The 14,029-nt window shown below is 45.7% G+C and overlaps 1 protein-coding gene across 1 annotated transcript in view; it reads right to left on the bottom strand.

The window, feature by feature from the left end:
• The window catches only part of LOC126481879 (zinc finger protein 608), a 293,906-nt gene that overhangs the window by 194,533 nt on the left and 85,344 nt on the right, over nt 1–14,029 (bottom strand). The gene's annotated exons all lie outside the window — the stretch shown is intronic.

Genomic DNA, 14,029 nt, shown 5'->3' with positions numbered 1-14,029 from the left:
GCAGTTGATCCTGAACGTAAATAAATGTAATATAGTGCGCATAGATAGGAAAAGAAATCCACTACTGTACAACTGAACTATAGATGGCAAATCGCTGGAAACAGTACCTACCGCACAATATCTATGATTGAGAATACAGATCGACCGTAAGTGGAACGACCAGATAAAGCAAGTGCCAGAGAGATTTACAGGAAAAAATCTGAAGAGAACACAACTCATCCGGAAGTGACTTACAAGACGCTTGTTCGACCGATAGTTGAGTACTCTTCATCAACCTGGGATCTTTACCAGAGAGGACTGATTAAGAGAGACAGACACACACAGAGAGAGAGAGAGAGAGAGAGAGAGAGAGAGAAAAGATCCAACGACGAGCGGCGCGTTTCGTCACAAAATTGTTTGGTCGGCGCTAAAAACCTTACAGAGATGCTCAACAAAGGGAAGTGGTAGAAGTGGTAGGCCCTAGAAGAGAGGCGTTGTGAATCACGGATAGGTTCACTATTGAATTTTCGAGAAAGCCAGAAGATGGCTCAAATGGCTCTGAGCACTATGGGACTTAACTTCTGAGGCCTTCAGTCCCCTAGAACTTAGAACTACTTAACCTAACTAAGCTAAGGACATCACACACACCCATGTCCGAGGCAGAATTCGAGCCTGCGACGGTAGCGGTTGCGCGGTTCCAGACTGTAGCGCCTAGAAACGCTCGACCACCCAGGCCGGCTCTTCCAGAAGAGTCAGACAAGATATTACTTCCGCCCACGTACATCTCGCGAAATGATCACGACGAAGAAATTCGAGAAATTAGAGCTAAGACAGAGACTTACCGACAGTCAATCTTCCCGCGCCCCATTCGCGATTGTAACAGGGAAGTGATAATCAGTTAGTGATACCAGAAGTATGCTCTGCCACACACAGTTAGATGGCTCTCGGAGTATGATGTGAACGCAGATTGGAGAGCACGGTGTGGCCACGGGCATGTCTTAAACACGATTCTGTCATTCTGTCACGTCACCACGTCATCTTACTGCTGACAGCTGCAGTGGCCGAGCGGTTCTAGGCGCATCAGTCTGGAACCGCGCGACCGCTACGGTCGCAGGTTCGAATCCTGCCTCGGGCATGGATGTGTGTGGTGTCCTTAGGTTAGTTAGGATTAAGTAGTTCTAGGTTATAGGGAACTGATGCCCTCAGATGTTAAGTCCCATAGTGCTCAGAGCCATCTGAACAATCTTACTGCGCTGGTTGCATAAAACGGACCGGCACATACATACGACTTGACTACGACAACTTTCGTCAGCGGCAGAGGATCAATGACCGGTTGGTTGGTGCAAGTTCTACACCTTCCACTGTGACCAGAAACGACCTGTGTGCCCTTCTAAAGGGTTGACTACTATTTTGTCCATTGAGCTAATTTTCCAGAGCCCGCACGAAAAGAAGGAAAAAGAATCAGACAATATATCGCTGCAAAAGCGGGCACAATCGTCAGTGGACCAAGGACGCGAATGTACGCGCTCGACAGGCAGCTAGGCGCTGATGCGGGAGCCGTCGCCGTCAGCAGGCGGGCGGCAGGCTACATTACAGACGCTAATGGCGCGTAATCGTCCCCAACAAAAACAATCTCCCACGCGCCTCGGCCCGACGCCCACTCACCCGCCGCTCGCCGACAAATAGCAGGTTTGGAGCAGCCGGAGTGAAATTACGTGTCACGCCGGAACAAATACGACGGGGCGCTCGCCGCGCGCCAGCTTACGTAACGGTCTGGGCGAGCGAGCGCCGAGAAGCAAACCGTACTGCCAGCCACGCTGCCGTCTATCTGAGTCCGGCCTGCGCGATACCAAGTCAGTCTTACATTAGACGTAAATGTATTTGACGTGGTTCTCGTTGTGCGCATACGAAGAAAAATAAAATGAATATGCGACGGCCTCGTCCAGCTTTAAAACATCTATTAAAGACTTATCACCCACGGCAAACAGGGTAATAGTCGCAGCGTTAAGTGATAATATTGTGGCCAGGAAAGACTAGCCGCAAATATGTGAATAAACGTACACTGTCCAGTCACTTTTTTGTGACCACCTGCCAAACGCCTAACTTTTTGTGTGTGTGTGTGTGTGTGTGTGTGTGTGTGTGAGGGGGGGATGGATCAGGTAGTGGGGTGGAGGAGGCAAGGCGGGTAGGGGTCGCAACCCGAGGCCTGGCCACGATGTCTCCTCCCTCCCATCCTAGGGATGTGGTACAAAGGTTGCGTTGGTGTATTATTCTGAAATTTTTTTATTATTTCAGCGTGGACGTGCTGTATGTCAGTGAGGTCCTCGGAAGGTACCGGCAATGTTGTTGAGCCATGCAGACTTCAGTGCCGTGCCCTGCTGCGTTAAGGTTTCTCAGCGGTTGACGATCCATAGCGCGGCTAGCCCGATCTTCAGTGGTCCCAGAGATTCTCGATTGGATTTAAGTCCGAGGAGTTTGGTGGCCAGGGGATTACGGTAAACTCATAATAGTGCTCTCTCACCTACACTACGAGTTGTTCAAAATGGTTCAAACGGCTCTGAGCACTATGGGACTTAACTTCTGAGGTCATCAGTCCCCTAGAGCTTAGAACTACTTAAACCTAACTAACTTAAGGACATCACACACATCCATGCCCGAGACACGATTCGAACCTGCGACCGTAGCGGTCGCGGGGTTCCAGACTGTAGCGCCTGGAACCGCTCGGCCACCCCGGCCGGCCTACGAGTTGTGTGAAACGTTGCATTGGTGCTGCATGTAGGGATGGACAAGATGCCCAATGATAGATGTATACTTGTGTTGATTCATAATGAAGAAAACATTCCCCAGACCATAAAGCTCCTTCTTCCGGCCTGGACCCTTCCGACAGGGTGCTTGCTTTCAAACGTATCACTGCATACACGTCAATGGCCATCTATCCTATCGGACATAAAACATGCCGGCCTGGGTGGCCGAGTGGTTCTAGGCGCTACAGTCTGGAACCGCGCGTCTGCTACGGTCGCAGGTTCGAATCCTGCTTCGGGCATGGGTGTGTGTGCTGTCCTTAGTTTAGTTAGGTGTAAGTAGTTCTAAGCTCTAGGGGACTGATGACCTCAGAAGTTAAGTCCCATAGTGCTCAGAGCAATTTGAACCATTTGAACATAAAACATGAAAACACCATCCGTTGCCACTCAGTGGACGTCCAGTTGCAGTACTGGTGTGCAAATTCCAGCCTACGCCGCCGATGAGCATCACTCAGCATGGGTGCATGAACCAGGTGCCTCCTGCAGAAACCCACACGCAGCACCATTCGCTTAAGTCGCTGAGGAGACACTTCTGGCACACCCTTGCTTCAGCTGCGCGGGCATTTGTTCAACAGTTGCATGTCTATTCGCTCGTACACATCTCCTCAGCCGTCGCTCATTCCTGTCATCTATAATGTTACTTACAATCCGTCTTGATTATTCATATGACCGGTTTCGGTTCATCTAGAACCATCTTCAGATCTGATTATTTCGGTCACAGGAGTAACGCCACCACATGTGACGCAGCATGTGAAAGTTGCTGGATTTGGACGGGTTACTCCTGTAACCGAAATATCAGATTTGAGGATGTTTCTAGATGAACCGAAACCGGTCATATGATTAAACATTTTGCAATCAAGATGGATTATAAGTAACATTGTAAAATCACTGATTGCGGCTATCCTATCAGACATTATGTCCGTTTTTGCAAAGCTTGTCATCTATGGCCGCCGGCCGAAGTGGCGTGCGGTTAAAGGCGCTGCAGTCTGGAACCGCGAGACCGCTACGGTCGCAGGTTCGAATCCTGCCTCGGGCATGGATGTTTGTGATGTCCTTAGGTTAGTTAGGTTTAACTAGTTCTAAGTTCTAGGGGACTAATGACCTCAGCAGTTGAGTCCCATAGTGCTCAGAGCCATTTGAACCATCTATGGCCCGTGGTACACTACAGTTGCTTCCGCGTCATTTTTGGATACCGCCATTTTGCCGTGCACGGTATACTTTAACCACCACGGCGTGTGAACTGTTTAGAGACTTAGCCGTTTCGAAAACGCTTTCATCTCCGGTGCGAAGGCAACGATCATGCCCTTTTGGACGTCAGATAAATCGCCCCGTTTCCGCATTATAACGACTGCATTGCTTCCCGCGTTCCCTCTCCGCTGACACGCGTTATATGCCGTCTACTGCTAGTGCTGCCATCTGCCGTCTGTGTATGGTTACTGCACGTTGACGTCCAACATAAGCGGTGGTCATACTAATGTGACTGAGCTGTGTATAAGCTACAACAGCCGACGGAGCAAAGAAATTCAGCCCGATCCGATGGAGCCCTCGCCTGAGCTTGGGAAGTGGGCTCAGTCAACCACGACAGAATTGTTTTGTAAGGTACGTCACACAAACTGCTTCCAAATTAAGTTCAAAATTTACTCGTGGCCTCGATTGTATACAAATATTTAACAACAGTTTTTGAAATATAGAAACATATAGCTGTTAGCCGGTCATTTTTGAAATATTTATCAATTTTCCGACTCATCTTCAGATGTGGCATGCAAAAGTGGAGGAAGATGGTTCTCAGTGGCACAAAATAGGTAACATTTTAATATATCGCCTTATGTATTTGGCAACATGCGTCCAAAAACTAATTTATTTACGTACTATGGTAGTATGGGTGAATTTTCTGTTAACATCCGACTGGTACCTTATATTATCAGTGCATCGGATACCAAGAGTATAACTGCCCATATCGAAGCAGTAAGTAAACAAATTCATTTTTCGTCACTTGCCGTGTAATAAACACGCAAGTGTTTCCTATGTTCTTATTACAGAAAGCCGACCCCCACTTCCCAGCTTCACGCTACAAACATGAATATGATTGTAACCTTCGTATGCCCCATCTGAAGAGGAGTCTGCTACCAGAGGTAAAGAAATGTTTAACAAATGACTGGTTGCAGCAATATTTCACTTAATATACGTCAAGGGGTTCTAATGTATCCATAACAGTGTGTTGGCGGCGACTCTTGGAAGACGATTTGGTCTTTAGTACTGCTCACGTGGTGGTATTCGAACAGAGAAATCGAGACGCTAGGAGAACAACGAATTTTTGAAGATATTGGGAAACATCCTCCTCTTCACGGTAATCTGGTATTAAGTCTATTCATGGGACAAGGCGGCACGATCGACGCGATGTACCTACGGGAATTGTCCATTAATCTGTTATTGTGCAACATACATCAGAATTTGCATCATACTTTCACTTACATCAAGTAATAATAATAATGGCGTGTGACGAGGGCCTCCCGTCGGGTAGACCGCTCGCCTGGTGCAAGTCTTTCGATTTGACGCCACTTCGGCGACTTGCGCGTCGATGGGGATGAAACGATGATGATTAGGACAACACAACACCCAGTCCCTGAGCGGAGAAAATCTCCGACTCAGCCGGGAATCGAACCCGGGCCCTTAGGATTGACGGTCTGTCGCGCTGACCACTTTTTTTTAAGGGCCTCCCATCTCCCCTTCTAGCACTCAGCTACCGGGGGCGGACGTGAAAGGGTTCCATATCGACTAGCTGAGGAAGTACGGTCTGCGTGTCCCAACTCCATTGTCTCCTCTCTGTATATCTGGAAGGCAAGACTAAGTCTCATTACTGTCTACTGTAAGTGCACTCCTTTTCTACCAAATTATAGGCATTTCCATTTGAACTGGTACAACGTGTATTGTATAAAAAAAATATCTTCCTTGGTATCCATGGTTCTATTGCAACACGGACACATACCGAACCAGATTCAGTTACTCACAGTCACTGACAAAAGTTTGCAAACCAAAAATGTGTCAGGTATCCGAGCACCATTTTTCGCATCTGAGATCAAGTTAATTTCTAAGAACAACTTGTTACCTGGTTCCAACTCACGACAGGATATCATACAGGGAGAGTCAGACATTTTATCACCTGAAAGCGTTTCCAGATGTTAGATCAATATTGATATCAGCATCACTCACACGTTCCTTCGATTTGCGACCTTAACCATTCGCAGGCTTGTTGTGTGGACCATCACTGAAAATAGTTTCAAGGTTCGTTACTGAAACAAACTGCTAGGAACTCAACACCCTTCTGCTTAATTACTTGAAAGTCCTTGGACGATCAATACGCCTGTTTAGCTGGCGATATAAGCAATCACAGGTATGTTTCTACAGTGAATATAAAATTCTGACCATCGAGAGAGTTAGGCGTCAAGAACTCTGCTCCAACGCCCGCCGCGTCACTCGGGTGACAGCTGCCCAACAGCCAGCATCGTTAGCAAGAAGAGAAATCGAGTGTCTACAAGTTTCACGGACTGCAAGCTTGACCTCCCAAGCCACCGGACCGGCAGCGCTGCGGCCGCTATGCTTCTCGGTCATAATCCCAATAATCGATGATGCGCGGCGCTCAGCTGCGTTTTGTAAAGGTATCAATTATACAAAAAACAAAATTACGAGTAGCCCATTCAATTTAAAAATGATGGGTTTATACAGCAATCTTTTTTTATATGCTGCATACCGTTTGTCGTAAAACAGAGAGAGAGAGAAACAGAAAGAGAGCAACTGGTAAAAGGGTGGAGGGGGAAATTACCGCAGCGTACTACTCTGGGGGAAAAAAGAGCCTGAACGCGAAATAAAGCATTGCGCTATTAATGAAATGTTTCATAAAATATATTACTGTTTTGAGAGGGAGGTTCGCTTACAAATGAATTAATAATGGCAAAACAACTCACACAAATCGGTGGGCTTTAACCTTCCATAATCTCGTATTATTTACGAATTCAGGAACGCCAAACGAAAGAAAAAACAAGGGCTTTCGGGACAATTATAAGCTTTTCCGTATTACTAGTTTCGAGTTCCTTCACGAACTCTACTTTTATTCGGCAAAACCGATTTCACGACTCATATTTAATATAATGCCTGCACGTCTTAGATATTAACCGCAGCAACTGCTTAGTGCCGTCACGGATGCCTAAAGGATTCTCTTTTCCAAAAGCGTACGTAAAGACTGACGTATGGCGTCGAATGGCTGGCTACCACTTCAGTATTGTTAACAGCGGGCATAATTTAGGTTTTTGATATGGTGTTCAGGAACGGACATTATACTCTTAGTGTTCTACGATTCATTCTTTCATCGCAACGTTCTCATCGCTATTTTGGTTTTAAACGCCTCCACAAAGGGAAATTAAGGTCTAGTGCTTTATTATGATTTCTTATTTCCACTAGCCATTCATTCGCTGTAAACTCATTAGCGGCCCCATTTGTGGTTTAGCTGTGATTGAACACACTCAACAGGATAATCGAAGTGCCTCATTAAAGTGAACGCCTGGCATTCGCCGCCAGTGACACTGTTAGCAGCATAATCTCTGTTTACTTTATAGCCTACACTGCGCACTTGAGGCGGTTCGTTGCTTCCCACTTAAACGCACATGACATGCTTTTCTAGGCGCTCTACTCCGGCAACGCCGTAGCAAGCTGCGAATGGGGACTCCGTTCGAGCATACAAATACTTTACCAGCAAAAGCAAACTAACGACAGCAATGGCGTTCTGTATATTATCTGACAATGCAGACTGGCCTGTAGATGGTAATAAATTAAATAAAAGGTGTACAACTTGGCTTCCGCCGTTTTTTCCCCTACATTTGAGGCTTTAATGAAACAAATGGATTACACATGTATCATACAAAGTATTTTCCATCGCTGGCCACAACTTTCTCCCATCTTTCGGGCAGAGCACGAATCCCACGTCGAAAAAATTGTTCATCTTTTGAAGCGATCCACGAATAAATCCAGTTTGTGACTTCTTCATGAGATCGGAAGTGTTGGCCAGCCATGCCAATGCGTCACTGATCTAAACAGGTGATAGTCAGAGGGAGCGATGTCTGGAGAATACGGCGGGTGGGGTAGGATTCCCCATTTTAACGTTTCCAAGTATGTTTTGACCTCTTTTGCAACGTGGGGTCGAGCGTTATCCTGCAGCAAAATCACTTTATCGTGCCTCTCGCTGTAACGCGGCCGTTTGTCTTTTAATGCTCTGCCCATAGCCTTGAGACGTTCTGAAATGGCTTGCTGTGTCATTCCCACTAATCGCGCCAATTCTTCTTGAGTTTGACGCAAGTCTTCACTCAGCAATGTCTCCAATTCTGCATCTTCGAAAACATTCTCTCTTCTACCACTATGCCGGTCTACGACGTTAAAATCACCGTTCTTGAAAACCACTCACGACACGTTCTTTCACTAATAGCGTCCTTGCCATACGTACTTGGAGAGCATTCGATGAGACTCAGCCGCTGTTTTCTTCATATTGAAATAAAACAACAATACCTCCCGCAAATGACGAGAATTACGTTCGTGAACTGACATTTTCAATCAAGAACAACTTTAAGATGCAGAGACAAAAAAAAATTTAAGGAGGTTATGTTGAGCGAGGTCCAAGCTAACTGCCTGACGTCTGCGATCTGTTTCTTTCGACCGCTACTTATCGTTGTCGCCACCTATCGGCAAACGGCGGAAGCAAAATTGTACACCTTGTACATGTCTAGGTGCGCCCGAGTTTCGACACAGATAGGGGACGCGCTTGACGCCGAAACATGGACACTGTGCCGGAGAGAGGACAAGTACTTAGAGGCTTTCGAGATGTGAATCTAGATGAGACTGGAAGGTGTGAAATTGACGGATAAAACAAGACGATTATTAGAGGTTGAAACAAACTAAACATTTATGGCCATTAGTCACTTATTCACCCCAAGTACGAAATTTGCGTACTATATGTGTGAGAACCTTTTCTAAATGTTTGCGTAGCGTGTATTTGAGGTGCGATTTGGGTTACCAACCCCGGATTTACCTCGTAGGGTGTGGACGCAGTCTAAAATCCACATCCAGCTGATCACCCCAGTAGCCCTCGTCGTTAATTCACAAAGAAGATTCGAATCGGGTCATGCTCGAGTCCCCGTATCTCGCAAGCGGCGCATTAAAACGCTCGGCTATCCGGGAGGGTCATACAAAAGATAGTGAATGAGTTTCTGTTACAAAGGGTGGACGAGAAAGACGAATACTGGAAACATGAGGAGCAAAAGCAATTGGCTACGACGTTGTATCAGAAAATATCGCCTAATAAAGGATGCACTAGAAGGGATGGTGATTGGAAAGAAGGCTTGAGATACACGCCAGTTAACCGACAACATCAAGAAGTGCTCTACGCGGATACGATAAGGATAGCAGGACTGGAGAATGTTGAACCTTTAGGGATGGACATGCATAATGGACACAACACATTATCACATAATAATAATAATAAATAACCATAAGCCAAATCAAATGGGGAAAAATGGTGAATTCAGTAGTTTTAGACACATGACGTGATAAGTTTAGAGCTGTTTACCGGATGGGAAAATTTCATCGATTAGCAAAGAAGAAAAGATAACTCTGGCCGTAATTAAAATTAAAAAACAGATTTCTGAGGAGCTTAGCGCCACTATAGAGAACTATACCATATGTAGATTTTAGATTCTTCATACGTCGTTTTTGTAAAAGACAGAGACTTTCAGTCAATTTGTATCGTCACCGTGAGCGGGGCGCTTGTCTACATCTACATACATACTCCAAAAGCCACCGTACGGTGCGTGGCGTAAACTATCCTGTGGCACTACTAGTTCAAATGGCTCTAAGCACTATAGGACTTTATATCTGAGATCATCAGTCCCCTAGACTTAGAACTACTTAAACCTAACTAACCCAAGGACATCACACACATCCATTCCCAAGTCAGGATTCGAACCTGCAACCGTAACTGCCACGTGGTTCCGGACTGAAGCGCCTAGAACCGCTCGGCCACAGCGGCCGCAGCACTACTAGTCATTTCCTTTCCTGTTCCACTCGCAAACAGACCGATGGAAAAACGGATGACTACAGGCAACCGTACGAGCCCTAATTTATCTTATCTTCATGGTCCTTAAGCGAAATGTACGTTAGCGGCAGTGGAATCGTTCTGCAGTCAGCTTCCAACGCCGGTTCTCTAAATTTTCTCAGTAGTGCTGCTCGAAACGAACGTAGCCTCCCCCCCCCCCCCAATGTATTCCCATTTAAGTTCCCACAGTATCTCCGTAATACTTGCATGTAGTTCAAATCTACTACCGGTAACAAACCTAGCAGCCCGCCTCTGAATTGCTTGGATGTCTTTCTCCAATACGACCTGATATGGTTCCCAGTCACCAGCGTCATACATGCGGTCTCCTTTACAGGTGAACCACTCTTTCCTAAAATTCTCCTAACAACCCGAAGTCGACCATTCGCCTTCCCCACTACAACCCCCACACGCTCGTTCCACAGAATATCGCTTTGCAACGTTGCGCCAAGATATTTAACCAATTCGAATCTGTCAAACAGCACATTGCTAATTCTGTAATAGAACATTACCCGTTTGTTTTTCCTACTCATTTGCATTAACTCGTCTGTCATCCTCTATCGTCCCACAATCACTCAATGACAACACCTTCCTGTACACCACAACATCATCGGCAAACAGTCGCAGATTGCTGCTCACCCTGTCCACCAGGTCGTTTATGTATGTACAATATAACAGCGGTACTACCACACTTGTCTGGGGCACTCCAGACGAGACCCTCGTCTCTGATGAACAAGACGACGTCACTCACATCTTTTGGACTTTTAACGGCAGACCACATTTGCATTCACAGTGTATTCGGAATGGTGAACTGAAGCGAGAGCCGGGTCGCTGTGAATGCAGCAGCGTCATCATTCACACGCGGCCCGAGGACAGCAGCAGGCGCGCGGTCCCTGGTCTCTGGGCACCTGCTTGTCGGGCTGACCTCGGCGGAGGACGCAGAACCGGTCCCTTCAGCTGTCTGCAACTCTGCCGCGCAAACTTCGCTCTCGCTTAACCTCACGGGAGAGGGAGAGAGAGAGAGAGAGAGAGAGAGAGAGAGAGTGTGTGTGTGTGTGTGTGTGTGAGACATTCACCTTTATGTTTCTCGACCACTGTATTAGAGAGTTGCGCAGACTATCTTGTACGAATGTGAACGGACCGCCTGTTGGTTCTGTTCAGTGGTGAGCGGATGGCACAGATTGTACGATCTTGGAAGATTCCAAATTCGCTTCACTTAATGAACCTGTCAGTTTACGATGTACGAGTAGGAAGCCATGTACGTACCTCACTGCTTAACGCAAGACAACTTCCTTGCCTTTTCTCCTAGTCTCAGTAGATTAGGCAGTTCTTTAATCCAATTTGTTCGAAAAATAAATCACAGCACAAGCAATGCACCTTTTCTTTGGCCCTTCTCAATCATTTCAGTTACAGTTGGTAAGAAGAACGACATTTCTCGACGATACACCGCACTTACCTTGTTCAGAAGTACTCGAACACTGTGACTGCCTTTGTACATTTGGCCCTGACGCATTGCGCTAATGATGTACTAATTTTCTTTTACGTCTAAGTTACTACACACCTATGCATACCGCAATTTTCGCTTACGATGACCTTTCTTCGTCTATAACGACATACTGCGACCTACTTAGCACAAAATCCTCCAGGCTCTCCAATGTCTCTTCGTAACTCTACGTCACGAAGCGTTTTAATTATTAATCAGCAGCATGGAATCAAGACTTTCAAAACATAAAACAGGTGTGTTCCAATAGCAGCCCCCTATAGATTCTGGAACTCGAAACCTAGAGTTCAGATGCGGTAATTATCCCTGATAGTAAAAAAAAGTTCAAATGGCTCTGAGCACTATGGGACTTAACTGCTGAGGTCATCAGTAACTATCAGTCCCCTAGAACTTAGAACTACTTAAACCGTAGCGGTCGCGCGGTTCCAGACCCTGATAGTCACATTTAATTCCTAGAACATAAGTGGAATGTAAAGAAGCATATCAAGTTTTGGGTCTTTTTAGAACATAGTGGTCATAGTTGACACAAGAACATTTCGGGTGTGATAAGGATTACAGCTCTGAGATAATTCTTATCTCTACCCTTCTCACCCTCTACCTCGCTGCAAAATTCTGCTTGATGAAAGTGAAGCTGAACTGAATTTATCTTGTATAATTTGAAAAATGGAAAGTCATTACCGCAGAGGTTTCAAACATATCATGGTCCTTCAGCAGGCGCTAATCCTGGCCCTTCTAGGACCTGAGAACCAACTTCGCCCAGTGAGTTATTGGAGCCCTATTGCCATGCCGTTTTCTATACCTTCAGCGCAAGCATGTTACGCATTGTACTGCCACAGCTGATAAAAGTTATACGTAAAACATCACCTCGGCTGCTGTTAAGACACGTTTAAATTACCGCTACTGGTTACATTCATTGAACATCCTCAGATTGCAGGTGGCCTAGTACTTTACTTTTCAGTGCGCTTTGCTACACACGAAAACTATTTCAGTAGCGTGTGATTTTGTGCCAATGCTTATTATAGAAAACTATAAATACAAATGTCATTGCAGCATAATGCGGAAGAGCCAAGCCCAAGTGAGCCAACTGCCCATCTCAACTGTCCACAAGCAACTGTCAACAGCAGCTTTCGGTTTGTATGTAACACGAAGTGGCCAAACAAATGTTTGTTTCGATTCCTTCCTTATGAAGTTGCGGTCGTCACGAAACACTACTTTTAAGGACAAGCATTAGCTTATTAGCTGTGTACTGTCGTGTTAGGCCTCAGCAACTGTTGATTACTAGCACGCATTGAAACACTAAGCGAAGAAATCGATTTTGCGCTACCTACAGAGAAACGACGTACTGTTTGTCACTTGCTTGTGCCCGGGGACGTATGAGTTGGCGCTCTTCGCCTTGACTCTTCCTCATTATACTGCAGTGGCATTTGTACTACATAGGATCTATTCTATCACGAAGTTTGGCGTAAAATCACTAGCCGCTGAAACTATTCACGTGTACCAAAGCATTCTGCAACGTCATAAGTACCTGTCACATGACAATGTTGATTGAATGTAACAGGTAGTGGAAATTAAAGCATTCCTTAACCAGTGCTGATGATGTTCGCCATATACCGTACCTTAAAAAAGGACTGTAAGCAGGGAATGCCATTTAACTGCCAGGAAAATCTCAAGACCAACAGGGGTCCAACACCGGACCTCTACTCTCACGTACTTTCGCAGCCTTTAAACGAATCTTTGTGAACTGCACGATATTTTAGGACGTCAGAATATGCGTGTTTGTGTGTGTGTGTTTCAACAATCTGCTTACTTTGGAAAATGTGACTGCGCCGTACTCTCGGTACGCCACCGTAATTTTGGGGAACACTTTCCTAATTTTGGCACGTGTATGAACGAGAGCAAGATAGGGGTCTATCTTATCAGCATGTGAACAACGCTTCAGGAGAGAGGTCGCTGATACCGACCGGCCGCCTAACTCGCACTAAGGAAGCGAAATCCATGTAGGAACCAGTCCTTTCTACGTCGCTCATCTAGTGTGTCAGTTCGCTCTTCGCTTACCGTAACATGTTGTGCGTCAAAGCACTTACCGGAGTTACATCCCTCGTTACCTAAGTCTGCGAACGTATCGCAGCAAGGGTGGATCGTTATTACTTGGAAGTTAAGTTCCAGCACGTGAAACCCTACGACGATTTTGAGTCAAGCAAGTCAGTCAGTCAAGCAATGCCACTGTATTAATGACATTTTGCGTTACATACTTCACCCACACCAGAACAACTAAACTACCACTCGTATTCTAATCTCTCAGTGTTCTACTGAAAAGTTAACGTTTCGTAAAAATCTCAGCTGAAGTCGCACTAACTTGTCCCTTCTTCAAGGTAGGCTTTTTCATACTTACAAACTTCTTGTAACAAGACTCCGCATCCTGGGGTCCTTAAAAGACGTCATTTACAACATATGGCTGTAGAAGTTTTCATTCTGAAGAAATCGCAACAGTAGAATAAAAGCTTTTACAGCTTTAAACTCGGTATGACATACTTTAAGCAATTCATACTCGTCTTTACAGTCCTCTTTAGTGGCTATTTATTCCCTTCTTACGCCGTTCACTCAGATTTACCGCTT

The sequence above is a fragment of the Schistocerca serialis genome, chromosome 5 (assembly GCF_023864345.2).
Source record: "Schistocerca serialis cubense isolate TAMUIC-IGC-003099 chromosome 5, iqSchSeri2.2, whole genome shotgun sequence".
NCBI classification, from domain to species: Eukaryota; Metazoa; Arthropoda; class Insecta; order Orthoptera; family Acrididae; genus Schistocerca; species Schistocerca serialis.
Note: the sequence above shows the minus strand (reverse complement) of the source record. Positions and strands in the feature narration are given on the sequence as shown.